Source organism: Onychomys torridus, chromosome 9 (genome assembly GCF_903995425.1).
Source record: "Onychomys torridus chromosome 9, mOncTor1.1, whole genome shotgun sequence".
Classification (NCBI taxonomy): Eukaryota; Metazoa; Chordata; class Mammalia; order Rodentia; family Cricetidae; genus Onychomys; species Onychomys torridus.
In genome coordinates, this window is record NC_050451.1 from 83994870 (window position 1) to 84009536 (window position 14667).

General features: G+C 35.4%; 1 non-coding gene across 1 annotated transcript; it reads left to right on the forward strand.

Moving 5' to 3' along the window:
- Positions 1–1853: 1853 nt before the first annotated feature.
- Trnak-uuu lies at positions 1854–1926 on the forward strand. The gene has a single exon. It is a non-coding gene; the product is annotated as a tRNA-Lys (tRNA).
- Positions 1927–14667: the final 12741 nt, after the last annotated feature.

Here is a 14667-nt window from a genome sequence, read left to right on the forward strand (position 1 = left end):
GCCCAGAATTTTAGAGCAATCAGGTTAATTGCCTGTTATTGGACAGTTCCCTATCACACTTTCTTTATTGTGCAAGTTAATCTTAACTGTTTCTTTCTGAGTTTCTTATCTAGAATTATTTGACTTTCCCTTTTCCGAAGCTTGCTGATTCTTTCTCTTCAAAGGGGTTAATTAATGTTCTTTTTCCTAGTTTGATTTCTGTTTTTAGTTGTTTTGTTTGTTTGTTTGTTTTTTTAATAAAACATTCTGAGCAAAAGCAACTTGGGGAAGATGGGGTTTATTTGACTTACATATTCTTGTCACTGTCAACTACTTAGCAAAGCCGTGACAAGAACTCACAAAGGAACCAAAGCAGTTAGATGGAGAAGTGCTGCTTACAAGCTGGCATCCTGTGGCCCCCTGACCTACTTTTTTGTGTAGCCCCAAATACCTTGCTCAATGGTAGCAAAGCTCACACTGGATTGGATAGATCCACATCATGTACTAGAGAAATGACCCCAACCCAGGATGTGCCTACAGGTCACTATGATCGAGTCAGATCTTCAGTTAATGTTCCCTCTCCCAGGTGGCTATAGTTTGTGTCTAGCTGACAAAAACACGCAAAACTCTCATTGAACATCTAATTTGCAGAGGTGTCTCTTTTCCTCCTTAGTTACCCTTAAATCAGCGACCGCAGTCCCTCACCCATTCTTCTCTGAAACACTCAAAGACTGTGCTTGGTTCGCAGTTCTCATGCTGTTGCTTGTTCTGATTCCTGGGGATCTCCCTGGATATATTACACACAAATTGACATGGACAGCTTGCTCTGTTTGGGCTTATAATGGACTGCAAAAAAGAGGCACTATTTCTAATCCAACTGTTTCCACAAATAAAAAGGGAGATTCATTGATCTCCCTGAGAAAACATCAAGCACTCAGAAAATTCAATCCACTTACAAGAATTAAGTCTGTATTGTTTTTCAGTTAATCCTTTTTATTTTGAGAAAGGACAATATTCTCCAACTACTTTGCAAACACTTTAATTAAAAGATTTACATTGACTGATTCTTTTCCTATTTTATTTCTTCACTTGTCTTTCTCTTGATTTCTCAATATAACAGCTAGTGAAATGTGAGTACCCCTGGAGGCAAGTGATTTCCTTGATCAATTCAAATATACATTTCAAAGTTTTTTTAATACAATTATTTCCCTTATAATTGGTCAATTTATTTTTGTTATATATTCAAAGTTAAAAGGTTGATTATGTAAGATATTGTGTTAGTTTCTATTATGCCTATGAATAAAACACAAATTTCATGGATTCAACTCCAAATACTATTTCTCACAGATATAGAAGCAAAGACTTTAAAAATCAAGGCTTCAGTATATTCCACACCCAAATGGAAACTTCTTCATTTATAGATGGCTGTCTTCAGTCTGTGTTCTCATATGGCAATGTAGTGACACATTTCTTTGTGTTTAGTCAAAAAGGGCATGGGTCCAATATTGAAAGCATCAATGACTCAATCACCAACATAAAGAGCCATTCACAAACAATATCATATAAATTCTGGAAATTTAACATAAATAGAGAGAAAAATATTCAATTTAAAATAGCTTCTTTATATATATAGGGAGGATACAAGACCTAACTCTTGCAGTAAGACTTGATTTAATCACTATTGTCTTTATTAGTTTGCTAAATATTTTTATTCAATATTAGTTTCCCTTATACAAAAGTAAGAGGGAATGACAAAATACCTAAAATATTTGCATAGAAAATAGATTATGCTAATTTAGATTTTGTGGATATTTTTGCATCTTTATTACAATTTGACAATATGCACTCATGCCTTGTATTTTGTAATAAAATGAGCCCTGCTAGCTCAGTTGGTAGAGCATGAGACTTTTAATCTCAGAGTTGTGGGTTCATGCCCCACATTGGGTGTCACTCAATGTGAACTGACAAGAGTCTGTTAAATGATATCATGTAATTATTAAGATATAAAAATGGGGATAATGCACTCAAAGAAATGACGCAAAGTAAATACCCATCATTGTGCCAAGGGGTGAAGGAAACCAATCATCCAATCTTTGACAACCCAAGAGAGGGCAAGCCCAAAGGTTATTTGTTGAACAGAACCAATTCCCACAAGAGGTTTTAAATCGTAAGCTTTGGAAACATAATTAATATAATTCATAAAACCAGTTTCTTTGTATTGATAAATACTATCTCCTTTCTCTTTTTTTTCTTATAAAATGTATGGAAAACAGAAGGACAAACATTACTTATTGCACAAAGAAACTTATTAAAGATGTGTAAAGTGCGTAAGTTTGAAAGATATCAAAGGATAGTTTTTGGTTGGTAATAGAAGTTAGGATAGAAAGTGAAATAGGTATAACATTTTGGATTCACTAAAATAGGATAGATAATGGAGTATTTTCTCGGAATTTGTCAAATGTTTATGGACTGGACATTGTTAATGTAATATTTGACTGTATATAATGTATATACTTATTGTACTGATTGTATATAGTTTTTCTTATATTAATTATAACCTTCTTTTATTATTTTAGACAACAAGGAGAAAATTGGTGATAGATTGTATACTCTAGTGAAATTTGCATGAAGATCAAAGAACAGAACAAGTCACTAGATTAAACATAGAGGCAAGGCACTAGCACTTGGGAAGAAGAGATCCGTTTGGATCTCTGTGAATTCGAAGCCACCCTGTACTAAATGAGACTGACTCAGTCCAGGAAAGAAACAGAGAGGGCAGTGGTGGTGTATGCCTTTCATCCCAGAACTAAGAAGGAAGTGATGTGGTTGGGCAGAGAAGAGTATATAAGGAATGAGGAGACGGGAACTAGAGGTTTTTGGCTGAAGATTTTTAAAGTTGATGGGTCCTAGAGGTAAGACGTGTCAGTGGCTTATTCCTTTCTCTCTCTGATCTTTCAGCATTTACCCCGATATCTGTCTCTTGGTATTTTATCAGAAAGACCCCAATATCTGGCTCTGAGTGTTTTATTTATTTATTTTTTATCAGAAAGGCCATTTAGCAATTTAAGCAACAGTTACAGATACATTTTCTGTCCTCATATGTATTTTATACAAACAAAATAATAATTTCACATCCATTTTTGTCTCTAATTTTCACAGTAAATGTATGATAACACCTCTATAAAATGCATTCATGTGTTGTTTTTTATAATGGAGATTGAACCTTGGCTCCCAAATGGGCTATCAAGCACTCTACCACTGATCATTTCTATAGACTACTAATGTTTTGCAATAATGAGATATTATAAGCAAAATATTACATTGTTGGACTTTTGTGTTAGTTTCACATAAGAATATTTATATAAAGATAGGTCAGCACCTTGGCCTTATAAATTTCGTTTTGTAATTGAGCATGTTTGCATTTCAAGGTATTTTTATGTTAATTAATGGGACAATACTGATAATACTAGGTGCATTAATTATGATATCAATAAAATTATGTGTTAACATTCTGTAATATGTTCAGATACTTTGTATAGATACCCAGCTTTTCCAGACTCCAGTTAATTAGAGTTTAATGGCTAAGGGTGGCCCTGATTGTCCTTGAATTATTTTCTCCATAAAATTTCCCAACATTTTATAGATAAGCAAACCAATTAGAGTGGTGTACACACCTTTAACTTTGTATCCCAATAACAGTGCTTGCAATGTGCCTGACCTCTTGCTCTTTGCTTGAGGCAAGCCATCAATGTTCTAGTTTCTCTAGAAGTTTCTATTGTCTTGACTCCTATGTAAACTGTCTCTTTCTGAATATAATCCTCTGAGATTCAGTGGCCTCCTGCTTGTCCTTACCACTATTATGTTTATAGGTCCCCAGTAAGGACAATGCATGTGTAATTCTAGTCCTGTCTACTAGTTTCTTTGGTCTCAAAGCACTGTAAGACTAAAATCTGTTGTGGGAATTTGATCCTATGCCAATGTTATTGGGGTGACTAGCCCTATGGGTATGGTATTCTCTGGGTACATGACCAGATAAGAACTGAGGAGGTCAGATGTGCTTTCTCCATCCTTTCCTTGTGGCTGAAGACGCAGTGGTGCCTCTTCATTCTGTATTCATTGATGTGATATTTCCATTCCATCCCTTAATAAACTTTTGATCCCAGACTTTGGTGGATTCTCACTTTACCAGCCAGTGTTCAGACATCAGGACTGTTTTATTGTTTTGTTTACTATTATAAATCTTGAGAGATAATGGAAACTTGAGATTATTATAATTTCTAAAGAGTTTAAATTTTAGACCATCTTGCTTCAAATGACTTTTCCTGTATTGTTTTTATTATTCTTTTATATAAGGGCAGTTATAATAACTGAGGTGGAGTTGCAACATCTTCTTTGAAAGTTATTGAGCATTTCTCTGTCTGTATCTGTCTTTCTCTGTTTCTCTCTGTCTCTCTGTCTGTCTGTCTGTCTGTCTCTCTCTCTCTCTCTTAGTGGGTGAGGCCCTAGGAGGTGTACATGCTCCATAGTATATCTGTAAACATCAGAGGACAATTTGAGAGCTTCATTTCTCTCCTTCCACTATGAGTGGTCTATGATCTGTGAAAGATGACCCAGTCACCAAGTGAAGAAGTTTTCATAACCCATCACTCATAAATTCAATCACCATTTTTTCTTTAAAAACAAAAGCAGGCATATTATTTAGTACATAGTTGATATGTATTCTGAAATGATCAGCACATATCTCTGGTCATTTGCATAACACAAACTGTATACTTGCCAATATTAAAATCTTCAGTAAACAAAAATCTGACATGACCACCATGTCAAGAGGATTTTCATCTCTTTGGAAATTTGAAAGATTTAGAGACTGTCTCTAAAATGTGAGAAAAGATAGGCATTTACTGTTGCTGTCCTTATAAAGTACACCAGTACATTTGTTTTAAGTAAAAAATTAACATACATATTAAAAGGTTAATAGTTTATACTTAATGGATATAATATTAAGTAATGAAATTATTTCCAATATGCAATGAGGGAAAAGATGAGGCATTTTGTTACAAAGTATGTTATTCTGTATATTTTAAATAAAAACTTGAGTATGGGGAGCCAAGTATTTCATAGTTTATATTAATAGGTATGCTGTTAGAAATAAGACCTTTTTAAAAGATAATATAAGCCCAGAATAAAAAGAATGATAATAAGTCCTTTGTCACTGCTTTGGAAAAGAAGCAACTTTGATCCCATTATAAACATAATAAAGAATCTGGGTGAGAGGGGATCTGGGAAGGAGCTTGGAGGAATGGAAGGAAAGAAAACTGTGGTTGAAATGTATTGTATGAGCATAGGGTATATTTTCAATAATTTCTTCTCTGTTTTAAAGTTTGAATATTAGCATTTGAACTCTCCAAGTAGAAACAATATAGCTATAATTAGGAAATATGATGAATTATTAACATCTAAGGTACTTTACCTATTTCTAGAATATGCTATTTTGGAATTTTTCACCATGTTTTTACTTTCTACTCATTATATAAAATTTTCCAACACTGATTCCAAAAGTGTGCCCTGTAGTTGTAGTTATCCTAATCCTGCCTGGCTCCTGCAGCCCTCAGACACAAGTAAACACACAAAGACTTATATTATTCAAACTGTTTGGCCTAATGGCTCAAGTTTCTTGCTAGCTGTTCTTATATTGTAAATTAACCCATTTCTACTAATATATAAGTTATCATGTAGCTTGTGGCTTACTGGTGTCTTTACATGTTGCTTCTCATTGCAGCAGCTGGCAGCATCTCCCTGCCTCAGCCTTCCACTTCCCAGAATTCTCCTCCCTCTTTGTTCTGCCTTTCTGCCTGTTCTATATTTCCTGCCTGGCTACTGACTAATAAGCATTTTATTTATCAATCAATCATCCACAGCAATGCACTCATTCCATTTTTGTTAGCTTAATGAATGACAAACATATCCACTTATTTCATAGACAAAACCCCATACATCATATCTTAACCTTTTCTACCTATCTTATCCATCATCAGCCCTTCAAAGTTATATTCCAAATATAACACGTTATGTTAGCATTTGTTCAGTTTATGATATCAGCAGCCTTATCCAAGATATAATAACCCAATCCCTAGAATACTCTGCATGGTTACATTTGTGAACCCCAAATGGAATTCATCTTGTAGGAGTATAAGAGAAAATGTATACATAAGACAAAATGTGCCAATCTTGGAAGACAGAAGTTTCATAGAGAGTGATTTTTTGCATAAATGAGAATTTATATAATCTAAACATAAATATTTCTCATTAATAATATAAACATATTAATGAGAAACATAAACACTGCCATCAGCTATTTCCCACTGTATGCCATCATTCCTTTTTGCCTTTTCTTTTTGTGGACACTGAATATGAGACAAGTACAGTAGAAAATGAAGTTTCTTAATAAAATCCCAATAAAATAAATATCTCTTTTCTTGATAATTTTAATCTTCATATATTTCCAAATATATGAGTATTACATCCTATATATTATCTTATTGAGATTGTTAAATATCACTAATGAGAATGTTAGCCAATGCAATTTTTTTATACTATTGGAGAAAAAATTCCTCTGCCTTCTGCTTAAGAATTAACCTTTCAGATTAGTTCCTTAAAGGGTGTATGTTATAAGAATTCAGCTGGAAATGTCAAAAGTGACCATGGAATTTGCCATGGTACTGTTTAACCCATTTCAGAAGTCCTATACTTTGGCAAAAGTTAAAATGAGGTGATGATATTCTCCCTTTGTCTTTGCAGTAAATGACACTGTTGAGGAAATGATCAAACAGTGATTCCAAAGTTACTGAGGCAATGAAATGAACTTTATCATTTCACCTAACTGACAGCCAGTGAACTATACAGAAATTAAATCTACATCTTATTTCTTGGCATATACAGGATATGAGCTGAAACTGAGTTCTCATAACTAACTCAAATTGGGACAAAAGGTTACTTCTCTAATATTTCAAAAGTTTTGAAGGACAAATAAATGTTAGATAGATTTTAAAAATATATATTCTGACTATTCAATGGTGTAAATGGTATGAATGTCAACTTTTGGAACTCTTGTTTTAAGTAAAAATCTTCATATGATGGTGGTTATAATTCACACATTTTTGGTTAAGAGTAGTAATGTAACTAATTTTTACTTTTAATATTAAAAACAGACTTGTCATGTGTGAAATGCTTGGAATTCCTTTGAAGGGGTGCTGACACAATACTTTGTAACCTGTCTTCCCTCTCTCTTCACTCCTACTTTATTTATGTAAGTGTGATGATAAGCACTGATATCTCCGCATGTCCCAAAGTGAAAGCTCTAGACTTTGTCAACAATGAAATAAAAGTCCTGTAACTGGAGGACTCCTTGCAGCTGTGTTTCCATGTAAACCTTGGCATTCACACCTTCATATGTTGAGAAACAGAAATGTACATTTGTCTTACTTGTTGGTGATAGTTTTATTTTGGTACTTCCCAGACCTAATCCTAAATGAAAAAAGACATATTGTGACAATAACTATATTTAGAATGATGTTACCCTGTGTGTGAAATGAATTGTTAAAGGTTTTTGACAAACTAAACATAGAAATATAAAATGTTTTTAATACATTGATTTGGTATTTTGTTTGGTATATTTTATAATGCTACTGATTATCAATGATTTTAATTTTTTATGTAGGATCACAAGAAGAAGTAACCTGAAACTGCTTATTTGAAATATATTCCCCCTCTCTTCCTCTATATCCATCTGTCTGCTGCTGTGGATATCGCTCTGTGTAAATAAAGTTCTGATTGGTCAGTGGCCAGGCAGGAAGTATAGGTGGGACAAGAGAGAAGAGAATTCTGGGAAGTAGAAGGCTGAGGAGAGACACCGCCAGCTGCCGCCATGAAAAGCAACATGTAAAGACACTGGTAAGCCACAAGACATGTAGCAAAGTATAGACTAACAGAAATGGGTTAATTTAAGATAGAAGAAGCAGATAACAAGAAGCCTGCCACGGCCATACAGTTTCTAAACAATGTAAGTTTCTGTGTGCTTTCTTGGTTGGGTCTGAGTGACTATGGGACTGGCGGGTAAGAGAGATTTGTCCTGACTGGGCCAGGCAGGAAAACTCTAACTACAAATGGCGTCCAACGTGTTGGCAAGAATTTCCACCTAAAACCTGAGAAAAAAGATTCTAAAACAGAGCTAAAAACAGCTTCCTAGTTGTCTCTCTCAAGTTAGCAGCAGCCTGCCGGTTTGAGCTACTATGGTGAGTTCCTGGCGTGATCGTCTGACCTGCAGTGTGGCAGGAATGAGGAATCTATAAGCGACACTTTACTCTGCTGCGTGGTGGATTTAGCCTTTGCTAGTTAAAAAAAAAAAAAAAAAAAAAAAAAAAAAAAAAAAAAAAAAAATTTCTGGGCTATGTGCTGCTTTGATAGAACTGCTTCTGAGAGTTGATGGTACACATGGCTCCAGACCCAGAGCTGGTGGTAAACTGTACCACTGCCATGTTGGGAAGCTGAGGTAGGCGGAGCCAGCAGCCATAGAGGCGTTTCAATCTTACAAAGATGGATATTACACAGAGAATCTGGTTTGTCTTGTCTTTGGGACTTTTAAATGCAGAAAAAGATTTGATCATAAAAGCTGTTGAGTTAAATAAATATGTAAATTGTAAAGGTAACTTGACTTCAAAATTTGGATATAAGGATATGTTGCTTTGGAAGAGTCTCTGCTTTTGTTTCCACAGAAAGTCAGAGGCTGTGGATTTGTTCCAGATTAAGATACATCAGGTTTGATCAGCCAAGACCACCTGAAAGGTCTCTGATGACACCATGGCCCAGATGATCCAACATCCAGAATGCTTTCAAGGCAACTGGCTCAGAGGTTCACCCTAATGGACTACTCCATACTCCTAAAATTTTCTTTGTGTCCCCATAAGATACAGCGCCCCCCATCCAGCAGGAAGTAGTAAGAGAAACTATGCCCACATTCCCAAAATTATCAAGCTGGCTTTGGAGATGGAATTGGCTCACTCCTTCTCTAAACCCAGACATATTGCTAAAAGAAAAGGTTAAGAGATTCTTGTGTCCCAATTCAGAAGAGCCCTCTGGTGTGGGACAGAGAAAAACCAATATTTTTATTTAAAGAAGTTTGATTATAAATGATATCTCTTTCTAAAGAAGAAAAGGGGATATGATACAGATATAATAGGATGAAAGGGTAGATTAAGGAACTTACTTCTAAAGAGCAACAACTTGTTTAAAATGTTTTACATTGGTATAGATTTTAGTCTATTGATACAAACTTAAAGTTAATTTTGTTATACTGTGTGTATATTTCTAATTGTGTTTAAGGTATTATGTTTGTATAGCTCATTTTAAATGATAATTTAAATGGATAATTAAAAATAGATTAATAATTAGTCATCTATGATAATCATACTCATAGCTATGTTAGTTAAGTCTTCTAGATATACATAGACATATTTCAGATAGATAGGTAATCTTCAAATACTTCAAAGACCTACAGAATATGGCATTAAAATACTTTTAAAATTTAGACTTTCTGGACAGTGAGACATGTCTGCTCCTGGCAGCACTGATTTACTTCAGAGAGGAGGATGGGCATTGAAGACACTTTATATGGAGTTTATCTTCTCCTTGGCAAAAATAGCCATTTGGAAAAGAAACTGTTCTTGCCTGGACTGCTTGATCAACTGGACATGCAGGACCCTTAGAAAGGTGACCACTGAACTTTGCTTGACAAAATGGTCCTTCAGGTTCCTGCTTCACAGAGGAAACTGCCAGACATTCTACAGGACACTGAGAAAAGTGACCAAGAGACTCTATCCCTGTGGGCTGAAGAGAAATGCCCCAACTTTACAAAGGAACATTAGGTGACTGTTCAGGCTGCCAGCTGTCTCTGTCTACCCTGTAAGACTCCTGAAAGTTGCTTGCATCCTCCTCCCATTTCTCAGGTAATATTATATCCTTCTGAGGTCTTTGATGTGGTTGAAGACTAGATAGTTATAATTTCCTCAGTTATGATAAAAGATAAGTTAGATATAAAACCTTAGACTCACAAATATAAGATAGATAGGATATCTTCTTTAATATTGTAACTGTAATTCTTGCTTGATAATTGTTTTGTTAAATGTAATTGTACTATGTAAAAGTTAAAACCTTCCTTAAAAAAAAAAAAGAAAAGGGGAAGTGCTGTGGATATCGCTCTGTGTAAATAAAGTTCTGATTGGCCAGTGGCCAGGCAGGAAGTATAGGCGGGACAAGAGAGAAGAGAATTCTGGGAAGTAGAAGGCTGGGGGGAGACATTGCCAGCAGCCGCCATGAAAAGCAACATGTAAAGACACTGGTAAGCCACAAGACATGTAGCAAAGTATAGACTAACAGAAATGGGTTAATTTAAGATAGAAGAAGCAGATAACAAGAAGCCTGCCACGGCCACAGAGTTTCTAAACAATGTAAGTTTCTGTGTGCTTTCTTGGTTGGGTCTGAGTGACTGTGGGACTGGCGGGTAAGAGAGATTTGTCCTGACTGGGCCAGGCAGGAAAACTCTAACTACAGTCTGCATATACCTTTCATTATTGTTGTAGTTATTATTTTCATGCATATATAAGTGGATGATAAAGTACAGAATTTTTTATGCAAATATTAACATTATTAGAGCTATAGGGAAAATAATTTTGCAAGTCAATTTCTATTGATTATCGAGGGCAATTAGAAAAGCATCTTTGGTTATTCTAATTGAAAGACCCCACCCAAGGCCCAGACACAGTTCCCCCAAAAACCTGAAAGAGCTGAGGGAAGAGATATCTCAAAATAACTAGAAATGAGTCGTTCCCCCTTCCTTAAAAGGGTGAAGTCAGGAGCTTTCAAAAGTACAAAGTCAGGATGTCTGGCAGTGACAGATTAACCATGAGATGCCCCCCTCTCTGGAGATAACATGACCAGACCCTAGAGATGGGTTGTAAAACTCCTGAGAAGGCAAACAGATAAATTAAAATAGGACAGGGTCCAGGCCCGAGAAAACTGGACCAATCAAGGATGAGCCTATATTAACCTACTCCCCTCTAAAGAATTTTATAGTTTTTGCCTATAAAAGCTAACTTCAGTTAGTGGATGAGAGTTCCAAGTCATCTTTTAAAAGCAGAGAACAGACAACATAGGTTTCAGAATCAGAACTTTATTTCTTCATGAATTGTGTAATTTGTTTGAATTTTGTTCTCTTATTTATGATTCAATTTTGTGTCTTTCCTATTTGCTACTGAAGGTTACTTTATAAAGTTTATCAAATATACAACTTAATGAGCACTTCAGCTTCTTGTTTACTGCCCACCATGAACAATACTTAAAAGAATTCAAGGAAACAGCCTTTTACTACCTAGTGTTATTTAAAGATAAACCAGACTTTACTATTAGGCAAAATTGGATGTCTTTTTCAATCAGATATGGAGTGAATATAATTCTTGAGGGTAAATAACATTTAACTAAGAAATAAGTGTAGATGCACTTAAATTATAATTCTCAAAGAAAAACAGTGGCATTTTATCTACACATAGAATAGGGATGTTGAAATTAAAGTGATATTTAGCTGTTATTTTAAAAGGTATCAAAATAATATTTAATCAACACAATGCTCTATTCAGCAGTATGTCTAATAAATGAATTATTTATGTTTATTCAGCATTTATTTTATTTGTGCTGTTAATGGAATTGAGTTCATTTCCCAGAGAGGCAAGTGAAGATATTTTATTTGGCTTTGGAAAACAAATTAACTAATGTTGGGATGTTTTTAAAAGGAGAAATGAAGAAATTAAAAAAAAATAAACAATGATACTTTACAGAACTTTTAAGGAACAATTTATAAAATGTATGTTTTCCCTAGTATTGTTAGATATGGAAAACTGTAAGAAATAATATTGCATTCATTCAGGTATAATATTCATTGGCAATAAATTATCAGTAACACTCTTAACAATAACAAACTGTCAAAACTGTCAAAATTGGAAATAAGAGGATGCATTAAAACAAGCTACTCTGCCCAGTGGTGGTGGTGCACTCCTTTAATCCCAGCACTCAGGAAGGCAGAGGCAGACAGATCTCAATGTGTCTGAGGCCAGCCTAGTCTACAGAGTGAGTTCCAGGACAGTGAGAGCTACACAGAAAATCTCTGTCTCAAAAAAAAAAAAAGTAAAAAAAAAAAAAAAAAACATCAAAAAAGAATTAAAAAAAATAAAAACATTTCTTATTAAGAAAACTATGTATAATATTTACTTATTTATCTGAAAATATTCTGACTGCTTCTCTATGGACTCTTAGTATTTAAACTTGAAGTTCAAATTTAATGACTTAATAATTAATAAAATTGTTTTAATATTTTCTTGCCATTTTTTTTTGTAATAATGTGGTTTAAATATAGGAGCCTTGAAATTAGCAGGGAATGTATTCAATTTGCATGTAAATTATCAGTAAATAACAAACAAATATTCAAAATGAGCCTTCCAGTATAAATGAAATGTGTTTGTATTTTTGTGGAGGAGGTGAAATGTCACAGAGGTGATGCCCATGCCTGCAAAAGGACTAGAAAGCATGCCAAGATCTGTTAATTGCACCTTACATATCAAGTCCCTGGCTTGATCTGTAAATTCTCCTGTGTATCCTCTACTGTAGAATCATTTCTGTTCTTCTGACACTATGTAAATGCACTGAATTTCCTCCAGAACCATTCACTCTCTATTACAGCTAACATTAGTTTTAGTTTCTTGTCTTGTTGCTGTAAAAATATACTCTGACAAAGGCAACTCAAAGGAAAAAGTGTTTGCTTGGCTCCCCGTTTCAGACTTCTGCCCATTACTGCAGAGAGGACAAGGGGTACAAAGTTAAAGCAGCTAGTCATATTATATTCATATTTAAAAGCAGGGAACAATGGATTCATGCATACCTGCTAGTTCACAGCTTGCTTCTTTCACACTTAAACAATCCAAGAATGGTTCATACACAGAGGGAATCGCTCAACACCTCCATTAGCTGTGGTTGTTAGTTATTATGGCGCTCTTACCTGGTGAGGAACACGTCCTGAACACGACAGATCCACAGAAGAGCTGTTTATTAATATAGGATAGGAAGAGACGTGACAGGCCTGTGTGAAGCACACACGTGAGTGAGGAGAGAAGAGAAGAAGAGGAGAGAGATCTATGCAAAATGGCGCCGGCTTTTTAAAGAGTGAGCCGTGTATGCATACAGGATCACATGTGGCTACTCCACACATGCGCATAGATTACATGGCTGTGCACACTTTATGCAACCATGTAAAGAGGAATCCTAGTCACGCGAGGTGTTCTGACCTGGAAATGGCTATTTTGGACCAGAAATAACTAGCCGGTCCGCCGGGAAAGCCCAACCATGTGGACATGTTATGATTTCCTATCAATGGTGATATTGTGTCCCCCAATATATTGTGCACCCTAATAAACTTATCTGGGGTCAGAGTACAGAACAGCCACTAGATTAGACATAGAGGCCAGAAAATGGTGGAACACGCACCATTACTCCTATCACTTAGGAGGCAAAGATCCATCAGGATCTCTCTGAGTTCAAGGCCACACTGGAAACAGCCATGCATGGTGCCTCACATCTTTAGTCCCAGGAAGCGAAGGCAGGAAGCAGAAAGGTATATAAGGCATGAGGACCTGGAACTAGACCCTTGTTAAAATTTTAGGCTTTTAGCAGCAGTTCAGCTGAGATCTATTCGGATACAGACTCAGAAGCTATCAGTCTGAATAAACAGGATCAGCTGAGGAGGTGATGAGATGAGGTTGACTGTGGCTTGTTCTGCTTGTCTGATCATTCAGTTTTCACCCCAATATCTGGCTCCAGGTTCTTTCATTAGCCTAATTATGACAATACTCACAGATATGCCCACTGGTGAATCTAATTGAGACAATTCTTTATTAAGACTCCCTTCTGAGGTGATCATAAATACTGTCAAGTTGACAATTAAAACTAATCATCATAATTTTTATTCATGGATATAGTGGAAGCTATTAACCCATAACTGGAATTAATTGAACTTATATCCAATATTGATTATATACAGTTTCTGTGTGCATGGAATACAACTACTTACTGAAATATTGGTGTTAATGTTTTCCATATACATTTTCAATGTATGATAGAATTCTACTACATTTCTTTCTCTCCCCCCCTCATTAGCTTTTATTTTAATGACTTATTTTTTTATGTCCATTGGTGTTTTTCCTTAATGTCTATGTGAGGGTTTCAGATCCCCTGGAACTGGAGTTATGGATAGCTATGAGCTTCCATGTGGGTGTGGGAACTGAACATGGATTCTCTGGAAGAGCATCCAGTTCGTGACTGCTGAGCCATCTCCTTAGCCTTATAGAATTTCATTTTTAATAGTTAATAGCAAAATATTGTCAGAGTAGTTGCCAATTACACAACTTGAAATTCTATTTAATTATATCTTTATCAGAACATCAAACACACACACACACACACACACACACACACACACACACACACACACACACGCACACACCTGTCCATTTGGGTTGGATGATTACTTCTGGGCATGGGAACTATCTTGCAGTATGGTTGATATACCCAGTGACTATCTGTTAAAGAAAG